This window comes from Amblyomma americanum, unplaced genomic scaffold, assembly GCF_052857255.1.
Source record: "Amblyomma americanum isolate KBUSLIRL-KWMA unplaced genomic scaffold, ASM5285725v1 scaffold_30, whole genome shotgun sequence".
In the NCBI taxonomy this organism is placed as follows: Eukaryota; Metazoa; Arthropoda; class Arachnida; order Ixodida; family Ixodidae; genus Amblyomma; species Amblyomma americanum.
The window spans coordinates 622796-641908 of record NW_027526502.1 but is presented as its reverse complement, the minus strand read 5'-3'; the positions used below and the strand labels follow the sequence as shown (position 1 = coordinate 641908).

Genomic DNA, 19113 nt, shown 5'->3' with positions numbered 1-19113 from the left:
GAGAGAAAGCAAACGGCACTGGCAGAAGGTTGCGTTGATCTGTCGTTCGCCAAAGCGCGGGCCGCAGCTGAGCAAGCGCAGCCGGACGGCCGGCCGACTCTCCGTGAATGGCGTCACTTCCGCCAGTTCTCCGTCTCTGCCGTCACCCCACCCGGCGCTTCCGGAAGAGACGAGGGCGTGCCGGCGGAGGGTTTTTAAGAAGCGATTGCAGCTCTGTTTACACACATCATTTTCAAGGTCCTTTCTTCCCAACCACAGCGTTTCATGCGATTTGAGAACCGTTTCAGCTTCCCTTTAAAGCGCCACCCTTTCTCAACGGCAACGCTCAAACTCGCTGAATGCAACGACGCAGCAACGAAGACGGCCGGCTTTTCCCCACCAGTATTCGACGGCAGCGCCGCGCGCGGCCGACCGCTTCTTTTGCTTCAGCGCCTCCCATCGAAACCCGCGCCGCTTTTGCCACTACAAATTCTTCTAGAACACTGTAGCTTTATGGTAACTGAAGAGGCGGTGGCCTACTCTTCGAAGCTTGGTCAGGATGTCTTAGAACGCGCAGCTATAAAACGAAATTTAACGAAGTGACACGTGCTGTGTGTGTGGTAAATCTGTAGAAAGAATAGTACACCTCATAGTAAAATGTGATCGTATCCATCCCAATGTCGATGCAGGCACAGTCACTTTTCCTTAGGCCCTAGGGTTCAGAGATAGCACTAGTCATGTAAATAAATCTGCGGAGGAAATTAGCAAAAAGCGATCGGAGTATTGGTCCCTCAAAAGCAGAGAGGTGACATAAGTTTAAAAGTGTAGGAAGACGCATTTAAAGAAAATGGCGAATTTTAGAGTTACAACACAGTTAAACAAAGATAAACGAAAAAATAAAAGTGAGCATGGTGGCAACCACTGATCTCTACTATGTGGCTCGAAGCCCCATTCCCGCTTTCCGAAGTGGGCGCAAGTGAAGCCACTGGAAGTTTTGAGACATGTCCCGGAAGTTTTGTGTCTGCCGTGTAATGCAAAAATTCGCGTCTTTCGCCTTTCTGTTCTCAGTTTTTCGCTTTGTTTTCCTGTAACATCTACTGTAATATCAAAGGAATAAGTAAGCTCAACGCAAGAAATGTGTGCATTGCTTGTGGAACTGTAATTTCAGACAAACCGAAGAAAACAGGCATGCACGTCTCACCATGCCGCGGCAAATGGGTACGTGCATTGAACACAATTTTCTGATCTGGTTCTTGCCTTCCGGGCGTAATTAGGACAAGTAGTGGAATGGCGACGAGTCTAGGTCATCTTAAAAAAGGCAATGGCTGGAAATCATGACACGCGACTCGTTATACAGCTACCGCTGTTTCAGTTTTCTGGCGGACGATGTCCCTTCTCATCGATGCCAGGTGTTTATCGCTTTAGTGTGTCAGTTACCTTCCAGGTGTGCTTTCATTCTAACTATATAGCACAGCCACGTTTCATCTACACAGCACGAGAGAAACGACCGACGAGAAAGACGAATGCAGCAGCGCATGTGACAAGCGCTGTTAGAAGCCAACTGCGCCAAGCATCATGAACAAAAGCCCATTCAGGCATAATCTGCTAGAGTACGAAACAGTACTTGATACACTCCGTCCAAAAGCAGTGCCGATATACCTTTTGGACGCGCTATTGTGAACCACCAGAACAACGACGGCACCTCACCAGATTGTGGCCTCGCCCTCGCTCCGGTCTAAACATAATTCGGTAAAATGTTCACTGCAAAGCCGGCTGCCTAATGAAGGTTTCCATCTATTCTTTCTTAAATTTATCCCTCATTGATGGTACAACTTGGGCTTAGAGCTCGACGACGTTCATCACAACAAGAGCAGAGTTGACGACGCCAGCGCAACGGGACGATACCACAGAGCTGAGCAGACGAGGCTCTTTACCGAGGCTCTTTACGAACGTCTTTACCGAGGACATTGCTGCTCTCCTCATGCAGTTGACGGCGCAACAGGTAGGCATTGTCATGAAAAAAGACGAGAACGTCGAAAAGACAAGATGCTAAGTGTAAAACGAAAACAGAAAAACCGTGCTGAGGTCCGATTTCATGCACTGCCAAAGGCTGACTTCCGGGACATGCTGCCCAACTTCCGGTGGCTTCACTTTCGGGCGCCCGATGCGGCATCCAGCCCCCTAGTGGAGATCAGTGGCGGCAACTGCCATCACCCGTGGCCTCCGCGATCAGCTCCGGCGGCGCGCCGTTGCTCCGGCCATTCCATTCGCACGGAGAGAGCGTAATCGGAGAAAGCGGTGTGACTGCTCCTCTCGCCGCACCGTGGCGCGCGCAGCCCAAGGCTCGCTTTCCCTGATGCGGACGGGCGCAGAGGACGAAAACGCAGTTTTCGCAGTCTGTGTGCGACGCACACTAGAAAATTATCGCACAGCACAAGTAGCTGACTGGTGCAATTAGGCAATTGCTTTTTTAAATTATGACGCAGACTTAGGACCGGGGTGAGGCAGATCGTCATGAGAGCGTTCGTTTCACAACACGCAGGCAATTTTCTTTATTTCTGTAGCCGTGCATGGTTTCAAAACACGGAACATTTTACAGTTGAGCGGAGAGGATTATTTTAATTCTGAGTTTTTACATATTAGTTTAGAACCTGAAATTACTTTTGATATATAGAGATCAAGTTCTGTCAGTTTTCCTCTAGAAATGGTACAAATGTGATTTGTACTTACACGCGTGTAATATATTTAGCTTTCAACGCTTGCAGATGCCACTGAATGCATTGTCCCACTCAAATGTTGGGCTTCCTTTTTATGGATGGCTCTTTTGTGAAATGTTCAAATGTATCATATTATACCCCAATCCTGCTACAGCCTCGAAAAAGGCTAGCAGTATCCCCAAATAAATAAAAGCCTGCAATGCATAAGGTTTTTTTACGTTGCGTATGGTTGGAACTGAGGAGAATTTAGTCTCGTTTTTTTTTCTTTCGTGCGCAGCAAGCAAAAAAGAGGGTTTAAAGCGTCGAAGCTACCTCTTGGCAGGATCGGACAGGTAAAACCATTTGAGGATAAACGACATTTTATTTACAAAGACAAAATCGGAGCCACATTGTTCGGCATCCGTTTTTACATTGTGTTTATTTTAAACACGGAGCACTTTCCTGTGCCGTGGCTTGCAGGCCAGCTTTTTGCGGCAAGCAGCCCTGTCTGTCACAGTAGCGCCGACGTTGGCTAAGAGTGGCCTCATGAACTTATCAAACACTACAGATAGTGTGCGGCGTGGTCATCCCTTGCTGGGCAAACGAAAAGGGGCACTGCTCTAGTCGAGGCCATAAAAGTTCAGCCAGTTGCTGACGCACGTTGCTCTTTTTTATGTGCGGCAGGGCAATGTCAACAGCCTTCTTAAAGGTCACAAGGACCGTGACAAATTCTGACTTTGCGAATGTTAGCCCACCCCTTGATTGCAGGTCAATAAGCCCCATCAGCACGGGAGTGGGTCCATCCGACTGGTGGAGGGGAGGGCAGAAGCTGCATGCTCTCCGCTCCTCAACTGCTCTCTGCACGAACCCTGCTATATAAGCGATGCTGCATTTGCTATGGTTGATGGGGGCCGCTGCACTGAAATAGAACATACCCATATTAGTATATGGAGCTGACATTCTGCAATGTATTCCCATTTGTGAGAGCACAAAAAAAACAGCTTTAGGCACTAACCTATAAAAAAGTTCCGCAGAGCAAATTTTAGACAGCATGTAGAGACAAAGCTTGTGCATAAACCAAATATGACATTTATCATGTTGCCACTCAACGTGCATTCCCTCAAAATTTTCAAATTTTGGGCATTGATACCACTCAGTTGTTATAGCCTTGACACAACGCGAAATGATCGCTTTTTGGTGGCACTTCACATAGGTGGAGTAGGTGAACGAGTGTGCACTCACGAGGCATCGGTTTCAGGGATGTGAAGAGCTCGTCAATGTACATCACAAAATCTTCAGTTCCCGTGAACCTGAAACAAAAATATGCACACTATTCATATCAGCCAAATATATGTATTAGACAAATCGCTGTTGGCTGCAAAAGAACAGCACTAGTAGTCCAGCGAGCCAGCCAAGTGTAAGCTCTTGAGAAACACTTGATGCAAGATGTACCTGGCTGGGGCAACTTGCGCTGTCTCGGTCGAATCATGCGTGGTTGCCTGTGCTGTTGCTTCAGCCGGAACATCAAGTTCGGAGGACGTTACATTCAGGGAGGCACCATGCATAGTGCAATACATGTAAAACAGTTACCACCATTACTAAGCAGCAGACACATAAAAGCAAAAACTGCTTGTAACACATTGCCCATCGGCACAGCAGGATTTGCGTGCTCGTGTGTTCTGAAGAGTAAAAAATTCCAGTCAGCAGGCAGGCTACAACACTAGTAACTGCTCGCATCGTGAAATCTTAGTTGTGCAATAGCCTGAAATGTGATAAGCTTTCTATTTTGAAACCAGAGACAACCAGTTCACAACTATGAGCACTCGTCCAGGAGCTCAAATAACATGCACCTACCTCAAAACAGTCTGTCCGTTTTCAGCGTTTGAAGCTTGGGATGGGCACAGGCTGCCAGTCCGCAAGATCCTCTCCAGGCTAAATGTCACGGCTCTTGCATCCAGACAGTCGTTTCCGCCAGTCATTTTCCGCAAAGAACTGAAGAGGAGCTCTACGCGGTCGCTCGAGAAGAGTCTTGTTAAAACATAAAAGAAGCCGCTCTCGAGAAGGTACCTAATGCATAGTACCGTAGATTTGCTTGTCAGCAAGATAGCTTCGTAGGTTTCAGCACTAAGAAACTTTTTCCCGCTCATTTTACAGGCATTGTAGAGAGTTTCGAGGTAGTCTGGGAACTCCTCCAGCCATTGTAGGCGTTCGTCGTAGCGCAAAAAAGTGCATTTGGTCAGGCTTTCTCATATGCACATGTGCTGTTCGGTTGGCCACATTGTGGATGGCAAACCACTTCTGCATCATCTTCATAAACAATATTGTTGCGTCTGCGTTCCTGAACTGTTCTGCCTGAGGGTGGTAACTGGGATATTCTTTCAAAAAAGAAACCGCCGAGATAACTTCATCTGAGAACAGGTGCACTGCTCTGCCCACATGCATCTTTTCAAAATTAGTTGGCTCTATGTGCTTTTGTGTCAGGAATCGAACTGGTTTCACAATCTAGTTTTTTTGAAGGACATAGAGCTGCTTCACAAACTCTCCAGTTATTGCCTGACTGCCATCTGTCATTTCCCCGTCCAGAAGAAGGCTTCGCACGTTTTTTATAATATGACACTGGTCAAAGGACAAGAATAGGCTTCTTTCTGGATCACATGGATGACTGACCACTGGCTTGAGGGAGCCATTGCCCAGGTGGCGCATCACTGTGACATTAATCTTGTGGTTATTCGTGACGATCAGGACGACGTAGAGGCCACACTTATTTACTTATTTATTTGTACATACTATCAGTCCAGCTGGACTAAGTAGGAGTGGGTACGACATCAAAATTTATAAACGCAGGCCAGTACGATAAATACAGCCAGTACAGTCAAACACAGTTCATAAAATACAGTCAATGTAATGTACAAATTATGTGCACTCCTGTGTTAAATATTTGCACATGAGGGTAGCAAATTGCTCTCGGGATTGGGCATTCACAACGTGGTTAGGTAGGCTGGTCCAATCGGACGATGTGGCAGGAAAAAAAGAGTATTTAAAACAGTCTTTAAAAATTTTTTCTACCTGGACGTGTTTATTATGTTTATTACGAGTGACGCGTGTCTTTGCTTCGTTAATGTATTTTTCTTTCTTAACCAAGACAAAACCATTTATTACACAATAAAACAGAGTTAGTCGTTTTTCTTTTCGTCTGTGGGAAAGAAGAGGCACATCTGCTTGGGCATAAAGAGGGGTCACTGAATCCAATCGTCGATACCGGGAGAAAATGAAGCGTAGCGCCCGTCTCTGTATCTGCTCAAGCTTATAGACAGACTTTTTGTGATATGGGTCCCATATTTCGCATGCGTAATCAAGTATAGGCCGTACAAGCATCTTGTACGCTGTCAGTTTTGTGTCCGCAGAAGCCTGTTTTAGGACGCGCCTAATGTAGCCTAATCGCTTGTTTCCCTTCGCGACAATGTCAATATGTTTTGCCCAGCTAAGATTTGAGGTGATGGTCACGCCGAGGTACTTGTATTCAGTTACCCTGGAAAGCGGGTTACCTTGCAAGTTATACACATAGTTCAGGGGCTCAAGCTTGTGAGTAACTGTCATGCAAACTGTCTTGTGTGGGTTCAGTGACATCTGCCATTCCGTACACCAATTATCTATTTGGAGCAGATAATCATTAAGCTGAATTTGGTCCTTAACGGATCTTATTTCATAGTAGATAATACAATCGTCTGCGAATAGCTTCGCTTTTACTGGTGAATCCCGGATCATGTCATTAATGTATATCAGGAATAAGAGGGGGCCAAGAACTGACCCCTGGGGTACACCCGATCTAACTTCGCAACAATCGGACCTCTTATCCCCAATGACAACATACTGTCTGCGACCTCTTAGGAAGTCCTCTACCCATCGAACTACACAGTTATGTCCCAAAACAGTTTTTACCTTAATTAGAAGCTTTCTGTGGTTAACCTTGTCGAAGGCTTTTTTGAAGTCTAAGAATATAACATCCATCTGTCCCCTGCAGTCAATCGCTTTACAAAAATCATGACAACATTCCAATAGTTGCGTCACTGTTTACAAGCCCTCCCGAAAGCCATGTTGGTATTCACTAAAAAAAATCATTGCGCGTTAAGTGGTGGCGAATGTGTTTTGATACAATATGCTCTAAAAGCTTACAACACACTGATGTTAGTGCTATTGGCCTGAAATTGGAAACATTAGCAGTGTCACTATCCTTAAAAACTGGGGTAACCTTACCAATCTTCCAGTCATCAGGAAGCGTACCTGTGGTTAAAGATTTCTTAAAAATTATGAAGAGATACCTAGCCGTCCATTCAGCGTATCTCTTTAAAAATAAGTTCGGTATTTCATCCGGGCCTGCAGCCTTTGAGGTGTCTAGCTTCAGCAATGAAGCCAGAATTCCCTCGTATGACACTTGCAATTCGTCTAATTCGGGTAAATTGTTATGCGACGTAAACTGTGTCGGTTCTCAGTCATCTGAAGTAAAAACACTTGCAAAGAACCCATTGAATGCCTCCGCAATTTTAGCCTTATCCTCAGTGAGACCCTGTTGCGTATTCATTTTTGTTATTGGTGTCTTGGATGCCGACAAGTGTCTCCAAAACTTTTGGGGAGATTCGCGAAGATATTTACTCATTGTGATGCTGTAAATCTTGTTTCGATTCTTTAATCGTTGATTTCAACCTTTCACTTAATGTCATTAAGTCATAAGGTAACGCCGGGTTCCCTGATCACCGCAACCTTGCTTTACGTCTGGACACTTTTCTTTTTAGTTGAAGAATTTCTCTCGTAATCCACGGATTGTGGATACGTTTTTTCTTACATTTCAAGGGTACATATTGTGTTATACATTTGTGAACAGTTTGTTTGAAAGTTAGCCATAGTTCATTTATGTGTGCGGACTCATCGTGGCTTAGTTTGTCGAAGTAATCATAACGGTAGTTTAATTCGTCAAGTATGGTAGTGTGATCAGCTCTATTGAAATCCCTGTAGTATGTCAGGCGCTTTTGCGTACAAGAGAATGGACCCAACTGCAAAGTTATACTGACTAAGGAATGATCCGAAATTCCAGGTAGAATGGCAACTTTGTGCAGCCATGATGCTACACTGTGTGTTATGAAGACTAGATCCATAACGGATCCACCATCACCGTGAACACGAGTAAGCTCCCTGACTACCTGTGTGAGCCCGTGGGAAAAACACATGTCAACAGCAGCTATCCCAGCTTCATTCTCCCGTGAACCCTGTCCCATTTCATCCCATTTTACATCCGGAAGGTTAAAATCTACAGCAACAACAACATGTTTGTGCTGTGCGCGCAGGTCATAAAGAAAATCGTTTAGCTTATTAATACCGTTTGAACCGGACCCAGGTGCACGATACACAGCCCCTACAAACAGCTCTTTTCTTCCTAAAAAAATTTTACACCATAATGTTTCGATCTCGGTCATTTTGCAAATGAATGTGTAATTAATCGGCTTTTTAATAAAAATAGCTACCCCGCCCCCTCTGCTGCCACGGTCGTTCCTAAGCACGTTGTAACCAGGCGGGCATATTTCAGAGTCACGTACATCATCGTGCAACCAGGTCTCGGTCATGACAACAACATCAGGGTCATGTTCAATCATCACATGTTCGAAATCAACACACTTATTTACAAGGCTACGAGCGTTAAGGTTCAGCAGCCTGAACACTCCGTCATGCGCAAGTCAATCCCCTGCGTGGTCGTGAGCCGCTGGCGCTTTATCGGGTAGCTGTTCTTTAAAACAGCGCCGGTTTGTCGCTTCGTCCCACGCGTAAGTCACACCATTTATCTTAATCTTGCCGAAAACAAGATTAACTTTTTTTCCATTTTTCCTATCGTTTACTGCGCTGCTCCAAACACGTTGTCGTTTTCTTCTTACTTCATATGAAAAGTCTTCGTCAATAAAGATCTTTGTTCCTTCCAGTCTGGTCCGGTAGCGCAGTATTTCTTTCTTTTCGTTATAATTTCCAAGCAGCACAATGACTGGTCTCGAATTTCCCGTAGAAGGCTTTCCAATTCTGTGTCCCCATTCTGCACTCCTCACTGCTACGTTCAGTTTCTGCGCGAAGACGCCCGCAATCACTTTCTGCTTCAATTGGTCCTCGGTTTCATTTTGTACCTCAAGAATGCCCCGGATCACAAAGTTCTTACTGCGGCTACGATTTTCGATATCATCAAGCTTTTTTTAATACGCCTCCAACACTGGAGCTCAAATCTGCAATTTCATGTTCAGCCTGCTCAATCCTCTTACATTCTTCTGAGGTCTTCGAGAGCCCCATTTCTAGGTCAACGAGCTTTTGCTTCAATTCAGCTATACCCGCTTTAATTTCATGCTGCCCGTCCAAAAGCATCTGCATCATACCTATTATGTCACTGTCAGGACCTGGATTTGCTTCAATATCCCCGCAACACATCAGCAACAGTGCCATTGTGTCCCAAAAGTCAGCAATAATTACACAAAGTGCATGTGGGCTTGGCAGCACAAGTAGGCCAAGACAGTCGTCTCTGATAGTAGGTACAAAACGCTTTTCACCAACCTGTGCGAACAACAGAAGAGGGTTGGTCATTGTCGTTGTCAAACCGGCGCCGCCAAGCCCACTGACGGTACGACGGAAATCCCGGCCCGAAGAAAACGCCCCCTCTGTTGATGTCCATTTTCCTGGCGTTGTCCAAGTGAAATCGTCGACTGCCGGCAACTCGGCGCGAAAATGCCTGTGGTGGTCAAATTTGTCGGTCTTGAGGTAGGTATCCTGGTCTGGCCTTACTGCGAAGAATTCACCGCTGGCCTGCTCTGGCGAAGAACAAAGCAGCAGCAGCACCTGTGCGAACAACAGAAGAGGGTTGGTCATTGTCGTTGTCAAACCGGTGCCGCCAAGCCCACTGACGGTACGACGGAAATCCCGGCCCGAAGAAAACGCCCCCTCTGTTGATGTCCATTTTCCTGGCGTTGTCCAAGTGAAATCGTCGACCGCCGGCAACTCGGCGGGAAAATGCCTGTGGTGGTCAAATTTGTCGGTCTTGATGTAGGTATCCTGGTCTGGCCTTACTGCGAAGAATTCACCGCTGGCCTGCTCTGGCGAAGAACAAAGCAGCAGCAGCACCTGTGCGAACAACAGAAGAGGGTTGGTCATTGTCGTTGTCAAACCGGTGCCGCCAAGCCCACTGACGGTACGACGGAAATCCCGGCCCGAAGAAAACGCCCCCTCTGTTGATGTCCATTTTCCTGGCGTTGTCCAAGTGAAATCATCGACCGCCGGCAACTCGGCGGGAAAATGCCTGTGGTGGTCAAATTTGTCGGTCTTGATATAGGTATCCTGGTCTGGCCTTAATGCGAATTCACCGCTGGCCTGCTCTGGCGAAGAAGAAAGCAGCAGCAGCACCTGTGCGAGCAACAGAAGAGGGTTGGTCATTGTCGTTGTCAAACCGGTGCCGCCAAGCCCACTGACGGTACGACGGAAATCCCGGCCCGAAGAAAACGCCCCCTCTGTTGATGTCCATTTTCCTGGCGTTGTCCAAGTGAAATGGTCGACCGCCGGCAACTCGGCGGGAAAATGCCTGTGGTGGTCAAATTTGTCGGTCTTGATGTAGGTATCCTGGTCTGGCCTTACTGCGAAGAATTCACCGCTGGCCTGCTCTTGCGAAGAACAAAGCAGCAGCAGCACCTGTGCGAACAACAGAAGAGGGTTGGTCATTGTCGTTGTCAAACCGGTGCCGCCAAGCCCACTGACGGTACGACGGAAATCCCGGCCCGAAGAAAACGTCCCCTCTGTTGATGTCCATTTTCCTGGCGTTGTCCAAGTGAAATCGTCGACCGCCGGCAACTCGGCGGGAAAATGCCTGTGGTGGTCAAATTTGTCGGTCTTGATGTAGGTATCCTGGTCTGGCCTTACTGCGAAGAATTCCCCGCTGGCCTGCTCTGGCGAAGAACAAAGCAGCAGCAGCAGCTTTGCGAACAACAGAAGAGGGTTGGTCATTGTCGTTGTCAAACCGGTGCCGCCAAGCCCACTGACGGTACGACGAAAATCCTGGCCCGAAGAAAACGTCCCCTCTGTTGATGTCCATTTTCCTGGCGTTGTCCAAGTGAAATCGTCGACCGCCGGCAACTCGGCGTGAAAATGCCTGTGGTGGTCAAATTTGTCGGTCTTGATGTAGGTATCCTGGTCTGGCCTTACTGCGAAGAATTCCCCGCTGGCCTGCTCTGGCGAAGAACAAAGCAGCAGCAGCAGCTGTGCGAACAACAGAAGAGGGTTGGTCATTGTCGTTGTCAAACCGGTGCCGCCAAGCCCACTGACGGTACGACGGAAATCCCGGCCCGAAGAAAACGCCCCTCTGTTGATGTCCATTTTCCTGGCGTTGTCCAAGTGAAATCGTCGAGTGCCGGCAACTCGGCGGGAAAATGCCTGTGGTGGCCAAATTTGTCGGTCTTGATGTAGGTATCCTGGTCTGGCCTTACTGCGAAGAATTCACCGCTGGCCTGCTCTGGCGAAGAACAAAGCAGCAGCAGCACCTGTGCGAACAACAGAAGAGGGTTGGTCATTGTCGTTGTCAAACCGGTGCCGCCAAGCCCACTGACGGTACGACAGAAATCCCGGCCCGAAGAAAACGCCCCCTCTGTTGATGTCCATTTTCCTGGCGTTGTCCAAGTGAAATCGTCGACCGCCGGCAACTCGGCGGAAAAATGCCTGTGGTGGTCAAATTTGTCGGTCTTGATGTAGGTATCCTGGTCTGGCCTTACTGCGAAGAATTCACCGCTGGCCTGCTCTGGCGAAGAACAAAGCAGCAGCAGCACATGTGCGAACAACAGAAGAGGGTGGGTCATTGTCGTTGTCAAACCGTTGCCGCCAAGCCCACTGACGGTACGACGGAAATCCCGGCCCGAAGAAAACGCCCCCTCTGTTGATGTCCATTTTCCTGGCGTTGTCCAAGTGAAATCGTCGACTGCCGGCAACTCGGCGGGAAAATGCCTGTGGTGGTCAAATTTGTCGGTCTTTAGGTAGGTATCCTGGTCTGGCCTTACTGCGAAGAATTCACCGCTGGCCTGCTCTGGCGAAGAACAAAGCAGCAGCAGCACCTGTGCGAACAACAGAAGAGGGTTGGTCATTGTCGTTGTCAAACCGGTGCCGCCAAGCCCACTGACGGTACGACGGAAATCCCGGCCAGAAGAAAACGCCCCCTCTGTTGATGTCCATTTTCCTGGCGTTGTCCAAGTGAAATCGTCGACTGCCGGCAACTCGGCGGGAAAATGCCTGTGGTGGTCAAATTTGTCGGTCTTGAGGTAGGTATCCTGGTCTGGCCTTACTGCGAAGAATTCACCGCTGGCCTGCTCTGGCGAAGAACAAAGCAGCAGCAGCACCTGTGCGAACAACAGAAGAGGGTTGGTCATTGTCGTTGTCAAACCGGTGCCGCCTAAGCCCACTGACGGTACGACGGAAATCCCGGCCCGAAGAAAACGCCCCCTCTGTTGATGTCCATTTTCCTGGCGTTGTCCAAGTGAAATCGTCGACCGCCGGCAACTCGGCGGGAAAATGCCTGTGGTGGTCAAATTTCTCAGTCTTGATGTGGGTATCCTGGTCTGGCCTTACTGCGAAGAATTCACCGCTGGCCTGCTCTGGCGAAGAACAAAGCAGCAGCAGCACATGTGCGAACAACAGAAGAGGGTTGGTCATTGTCGTTGTCAAACCGTTGCCGCCAAGCCCACTGACGGTACGACGGAAATCCCGGCCCGAAGAAAACGCCCCCTCTGTTGATGTCCATTTTCCTGGCGTTGTCCAAGTGAAATCGTCGACTGCCGGCAACTCGGCGGGAAAATGCCTGTGGTGGTCAAATTTGTCGGTCTTTAGGTAGGTATCCTGGTCTGGCCTTACTGCGAAGAATTCACCGCTGGCCTGCTCTGGCGAAGAACAAAGCAGCAGCAGCACCTGTGCGAACAACAGAAGAGGGTTGGTCATTGTCGTTGTCAAACCGGTGCCGCCAAGCCCACTGACGGTACGACGGAAATCCCGGCCAGAAGAAAACGCCCCCTCTGTTGATGTCCATTTTCCTGGCGTTGTCCAAGTGAAATCGTCGACTGCCGGCAACTCGGCGGGAAAATGCCTGTGGTGGTCAAATTTGTCGGTCTTGAGGTAGGTATCCTGGTCTGGCCTTACTGCGAAGAATTCACCGCTGGCCTGCTCTGGCGAAGAACAAAGCAGCAGCAGCACCTGTGCGAACAACAGAAGAGGGTTGGTCATTGTCGTTGTCAAACCGGTGCCGCCTAAGCCCACTGACGGTACGACGGAAATCCCGGCCCGAAGAAAACGCCCCCTCTGTTGATGTCCATTTTCCTGGCGTTGTCCAAGTGAAATCGTCGACCGCCGGCAACTCGGCGGGAAAATGCCTGTGGTGGTCAAATTTGTCGGTCTTGATGTAGGTATCCTAGTCTGGCCTTACTGCGAAGAATTCACCGCTGGCCTGGTCTGGCGAAGAACAAAGCAGCAGCAGCACCTGTGCGAACAACAGAAGAGGGTTGGTCATTGTCGTTGTCAAACCGGTGCCGCCAAGCCCACTGACGGTACGACGGAAATCCCGGCCCGAAGAAAACGCCCCCTCTTTTGATGTCCATTTTCCTGGCGTTGTCCAAGTTTAATCGCCGACCGCCGGCAACTCGGCGGGAAAATGCCTGTGGTGGTCAAATTTGTCGGTCTTGATGTAGGTATCCTGGTCTGGCCTTACTGCGAAGAATTCACCGCTGGCCTGCTCTGGCGAAGAACAAAGCAGCAGCAGCACCTGTGCGAACAACAGAAGAGGATTGGTCATTGTCGTTGTCAAACCGGTGCCGCCAAGCCCACTGACGGTACGACGGAAATCCCGGCTCGAAGAAAACGCCCCCTCTGTTGATGTCCATTTTCCTGGCGTCGTCCAAGTGAAATCGTCGACCGCCGGCAACTCGGCGGGAAAATGCCTGTGGTGGTCAAATTTGTCGGTCTTGATGTAGGTATCCTGGTCTGGCCTTACTGCGAAGAATTCACCGCTGGCCTGCTCTGGCGAAGAACAAAGCAGCAGCAGCACATGTGCGAACAACAGAAGAGGGTTGGTCATTGTCGTTGTCAAACCGGTGCCGCCAAGCCCACTGACGGTACGACGGAAATCCCGGCCCGAAGAAAACGCCCCCTCTGTTGATGTCCATTTTCCTGGCGTTGTCCAAGTGAAATCGTCGACTGCCGGCAACTCGGCGGGAAAATGCCTGTGGTGGTCAAATTTGTCGGTCTTGAGGTAGGTATCCTGGTCTGGCCTTACTGCGAAGAATTCACCGCTGGCCTGCTCTGGCGAAGAACAAAGCAGCAGCAGCACCTGTGCGAACAACAGAAGAGGGTTGGTCATTGTCGTTGTCAAACCGGTGCCGCCAAGCCCACTGACGGTACGACGGAAATCCCGGCCAGAAGAAAACGCCCCCTCTGTTGATGTCCATTTTCCTGGCGTTGTCCAAGTGAAATCGTCGACTGCCGGCAACTCGGCGGGAAAATGCCTGTGGTGGTCAAACTTGTCGGTCTTGATGTAGGTATCCTGGACTGGCCTTACTGCGAAGAATTCACCGCTGGCCTGCTCTGGCGAAGAACAAAGCAGCAGCAGCACCTGTGCGAACAACAGAAGAGGGTTGGTCATTGTCGTTGTCAAACCGGTGCCGCCAAGCCCACTGTCGGTACGACGGAAATCCCGGCCCGAAGAAAACGCCCCCTCTGTTGATGTCCATTTTCCTGGCGTTGTCCAAGTGAAATCGTCGACTGCCGGCAACTCGGCGGGAAAATGCCTGTGGTGGTCAAATTTGTCGGTCTTGAGGTAGGTATCCTGGTCTGGCCTTACTGCGAAGAATTCACCGCTGGCCTGCTCTGGCGAACAACAAAGCAGCAGCAGCACCTGTGCGAACAACAGAAGAGGGTTGGTCATTGTCGTTGTCAGACCGGTGCCGCCAAGCCCACTGACGGTACGACGGAAATCCCGGCCCGAAGAAAACGCCCCCTCTGTTGATGTCCATTTTCCTGGCGTTGTCCAAGTGAAATCGTCGACCGCCGGCAACTCGGCGGGAAAATGCCTGTGGTGGTCAAATTTGTCGGTCTTGATGTAGGTATCCTGGTCTGGCCTTACTGCGAAGAATTCACCGCTGGCCTGCTCTGGCGAAGAACAAAGCAGCAGCAGCACCTGTGCGAACAACAGAAGAGGGTTGGTCATTGTCGTTGTCAAACCGGTGCCGCCAAGCCCACTGACGGTACGACGGAAATCCCGGCCCGAAGAAAACGCCCCCTCTGTTGATGTCCATTTTCCTGGCGTTGTCCAAGTGAAATCGTCGACTGCCGGCAACTCGGCGGGAAAATGCCTGTGGTGGTCAAATTTGTCGGTCTTGAGGTAGGTATCCTGGTCTGGCCTTACTGCGAAGAATTCACCGCTGGCCTGCTCTGGCGAAGAACAAAGCAGCAGCAGCACCTGTGCGAACAACAGAAGAGGGTTGGTCATCGTCGTTGTCAAACCGGTGCCGCCAAGCCAACTTCAGCGACCAATTCTTTTGTCAGCTGATACAGGAGCTTGCCACTTAATCGGTTAGTGAAGAAAAAGCCGCAAGGAATTTTGTACGAAGTGGACAGGCCTGTTGCAACGAAACACAGCACCTTGTTGGCAAGCACGATGTTGTTTACATTCTCTCCTGTCCCAGCGTCTTCTTTCACAGTTTGCTGACCAAAAAAGCTGTCAATTTTACGGTATTTGGAGCTTATAGCCATTTCATCCACAATAATTGAGGAAAACCGCGCTTGCTCTTTCAGCTGCCCCACCTCTTGCTTTAGGCGTTCTTTCATTAATGGTGTGATCCCACTTTCACTGTTGGATTTGCCAACATCGCGAAGTAGCATGTTTTTTTAAGGCAATTTCAACAGTCCTCTGTTGCGTATGTAACGGTATGCTTTAGGGGACAAGTAGTACAATACTACACATTCGTGGACAAAGTCTGGAGACCACACGGGCAATTACCTTGACGCATTGGCGATCTGTTCCGCTAGGCAGTCTTCTAAGCAGAACTGGGCTGTGCCGACCTTGTCCAAGCACTTTCTCAACGCCGAGTGGAGAGTGTGGTTTTCAAAACCACTGAGCTTCTTTTTTAGGCGGCTGTTTTCTCGCTGCAGTCTCCCGATAGCATCTGCTTTCATGAACAATTGCACTCTCATTCGGTTTATATTCCTTGAATCCGACTGTTTTTTGCAGTCTCCCGATAGCATCTGCTTTCATGAACAATTGCACTCTCATTCGGTTTATATTCCTTGAATCCGACAGCTTGCGCGGAAGGTCATCGGTAGTTTGCGTTGCGCAATCAAGTGCCTCACTAGACTGCTGTAATTCACCGACTGCATCTTGTACACTTGGTTTCTCATATCCTGCACCTTTAAGACTTGCTTCTTCATCTCCTAACAAGGGTGCATGAATCAGGCTATCTTCATACACTACAGGAAACGAGCAGGCAGAAGTTGCCGAATGGCCTGTGCTTTTTTCGCGACCACAGGCTGAACCAGCAGCTTCATCAGGGCCGCTCGATAAATTTGATCCCCTTTATGGTTTGGAGTAGAATTCTGCGTCAATCACTCCAACTTACGTCTTTTTTGTGGCTGCATGTAGCTTGGGTAACCCGCGAACACGCTCGGAGCAGCATCCCGTTTCAGGCGCCGCAGCTTTGTGGATCCCAAAGTATAATCCGAATCTAAAAAGTGAAGGCTGCAGACGACACTGCTAGCAGACTTGTCATTTGGGACAAAATCTTTTCTTGATATGGCATTCAGCCATGCTTGGCGGCGATCATCATTCGCCGGATATTCGTGAAAACTTATTCAAAGTTTTTTTTTCTGTCAGAGTGGCACAAAGGTACGCAGCAGTACATTTATCTGAAAAATACGGAAGCAGATAGGATTGTGGTGTGAAGCTCATGACAGAGAACCGATGTTTTCATCACACAGCAAATAATTTAAGACTCGGTCTGTGCGCACGACGTCGTGATCTTGAACCGGAAAAGGTATGGACACGACTCGACCTTAGCGCCCTCAGCGGCGGTGGCGGTGGCGCGCGCTCGAAGAATGTTCGGCTCGGTCGCCGGCCGCCGCGACTACTCGATTAAAATCGGCGGCCGGGCGTACTACTGCTTGGCGCGCCGTCGTGAGCTGCTGCTAACGTTGCAATCTGTAAATAAAGCGATGTACGCTGGCAATTCTTTTCCGCTTTTACGGGGGTACCCGAATTGCTGGCAGCGAGATTCGTGGCAGTTGCGCTGAAAAGCACAACGCCGTGCTCGTGCCGCATTGTCCGAATCAGAATTAACTGACATCCCTTTGCTGTTGAATAATGTTTGGCTCGGCCGCCGCAACGCCGTGCTCGTGCCGTATTGCCAGAATCAGAATTAACTGACATCCCTTTGATGTTGAAGAATGTTTGGCTCGGCCGCCGCAACGCCGTGCTCGTGCCGTATTGCCCGAATCAAAATTAACTGACATCCCTTTGCTGTTGAAGAATGTTTGGCTCGCCCGCCGCAACGCCGTGCTCGTGCCGTATTACCCGAGTCAGAATTAACTGACATCCCTTTGCTGTTGAAGAATGTTTGGCTCCGCCGCCGCAACGCCGTGCTCGTGCCGTATTGCCCGAATCAGAATTAACTGACATCCCTTTGCTGTTGAAGAATGTTTGGCTCGCCCGCCGCAGCGCCGTGCTCGTGCCGTATTACCCGAATCAGAATTAACTGACATCCCTTTGCTGTTGAAGAATGTTTGGCTCGGCCGCCGCAACGCCGTGCTCGTGCCGTATTGCCCGAATCAGAATTAACTGACATCCCTTTCTGTTGAAGAATGTTTGGCTCGGCCGCCGCAACGACGTGCTCGTGCCGTATTGCCCGAATCAGAATTAACTGACATCCCTTAGCTGTTGAAGAATGTTTGGCTCGGCCGCCGCAACGCCGTGCTCGTGCCGTATTGCCTGAATCAGAATTAACTGACATCCCTTTGCTGTTGAAGAATGTTTGGCTCGGGCGACGCAACGCCGTGCTCGTGCCGTATTGCCCGAATCAGAATTAACTGACATCCCTTTGCTGTTGAAGAATGTTTGGCTCGGGCGCCGCAACGCCGTGCTCGTGCCGTATTGCCCCAATCAGAATTAACTGACATCCCTTTGCTGTTGAAGAATGTTTGGCTCGGGCGCAGCAACGTTGTGCTCGTGCCGTATTGCCCGAATCAGAATTAACTGACATCCCTTAGCTGTTGAAGAATGTTTGGCTCGGCCGCCGCAACGCCGTGCTCGTGCCGTATTGCCCGAATCAAAATTAACTGGCATCCCTTTGCTGTTGAAGAATGTTTGGCTCGCCCGCCGCAACGCCGTGCTCGTGCCGTATTACCCGAATCAGATTTAACTGACATCCCTTTGCTGTTGAAGAATGTTTGGCTCGGCCGCCGCAACGCCGTGCTCGTGCCGTATTGCCCGAATCAAAATTAACTGACATCCCTTTGCTGTTGAAGAATGTTTGGCTCGCCCGCTGCAACGCCGTGCTCGTGCCGTATTACCCGAATCAGAATTAACTAACATCCATTTGCTGTTGAAGAATCTTTGGCTCGGCCGCCGCAACGCCGTGCTCGTGCCGTATTGCCCGAATCAGAATTAACTGACATCCCTTTGCTGTTGAAGAATGTTTGGCTCGGCCGCCGCAACGCCGTGCTCGTGCCTATGGGGTCACTCTGCGTCCAGCCGGCCGGGAAGGCGAGCTTCCGTGCAAGCTACACGCAGGCGTTATTCGAGTACGCAACACGTTTCCCCAACCTGTGGCGCAGAGTCGCAGCCACGGCAGGTTCGGACGAAATAGGCAACGGCAGTGCACGCTAGGAAATAGTCTATTATCCTAACGCGAGGTAAAGCACACTGCGGAAGAATGTTCTATCCGTAAAATAGATGTTGAGCAGCTCACCAGGTCGTTGACGTCGTCTGCGTTGGTGTTCGGGGTCCGTGGGGCCGTTAGGTAAGGTCCGGCAGCGAGAGTCGCTTCCCGCCGCGCGTTCCCCGCCTTTATCCCCTCGGTCATTGCCTCCCTGGCAGCAAATCGTTGCCGTCAAGCTTAGGCGTGCTACCCTCTCCGCAGAAGGCAGCGCGCTGCCGTGACGTCACTTCAGTGCTGGGGCGGAAATGAGCAGAGTCGCGGGGTTGCCTTCTCTCCACATTCCTGATGGCCAGCGCGCCCGTGTAAGTCACGATCGCCGCTGGCGCGGGGGACGAGGAGGGGATACCAGTGTATCCCACATCCTCCCCTCCTTAAGAAGCCTCCCGAACACAGAAACAGGGGCAACATTACTTGATCTTCTCCGCCATCCAGGGCTCGAGGTTGGAAGTTCTTCGGCTCCAGCCGGTGCA

General features: G+C 49.8%; 1 pseudogene; it reads right to left on the bottom strand.

Moving 5' to 3' along the window:
* Positions 1-3118: 3118 nt before the first annotated feature.
* Positions 3119-3960, bottom strand: LOC144112035 (uncharacterized; annotated as a pseudogene).
* Positions 3961-19113: the final 15153 nt, after the last annotated feature.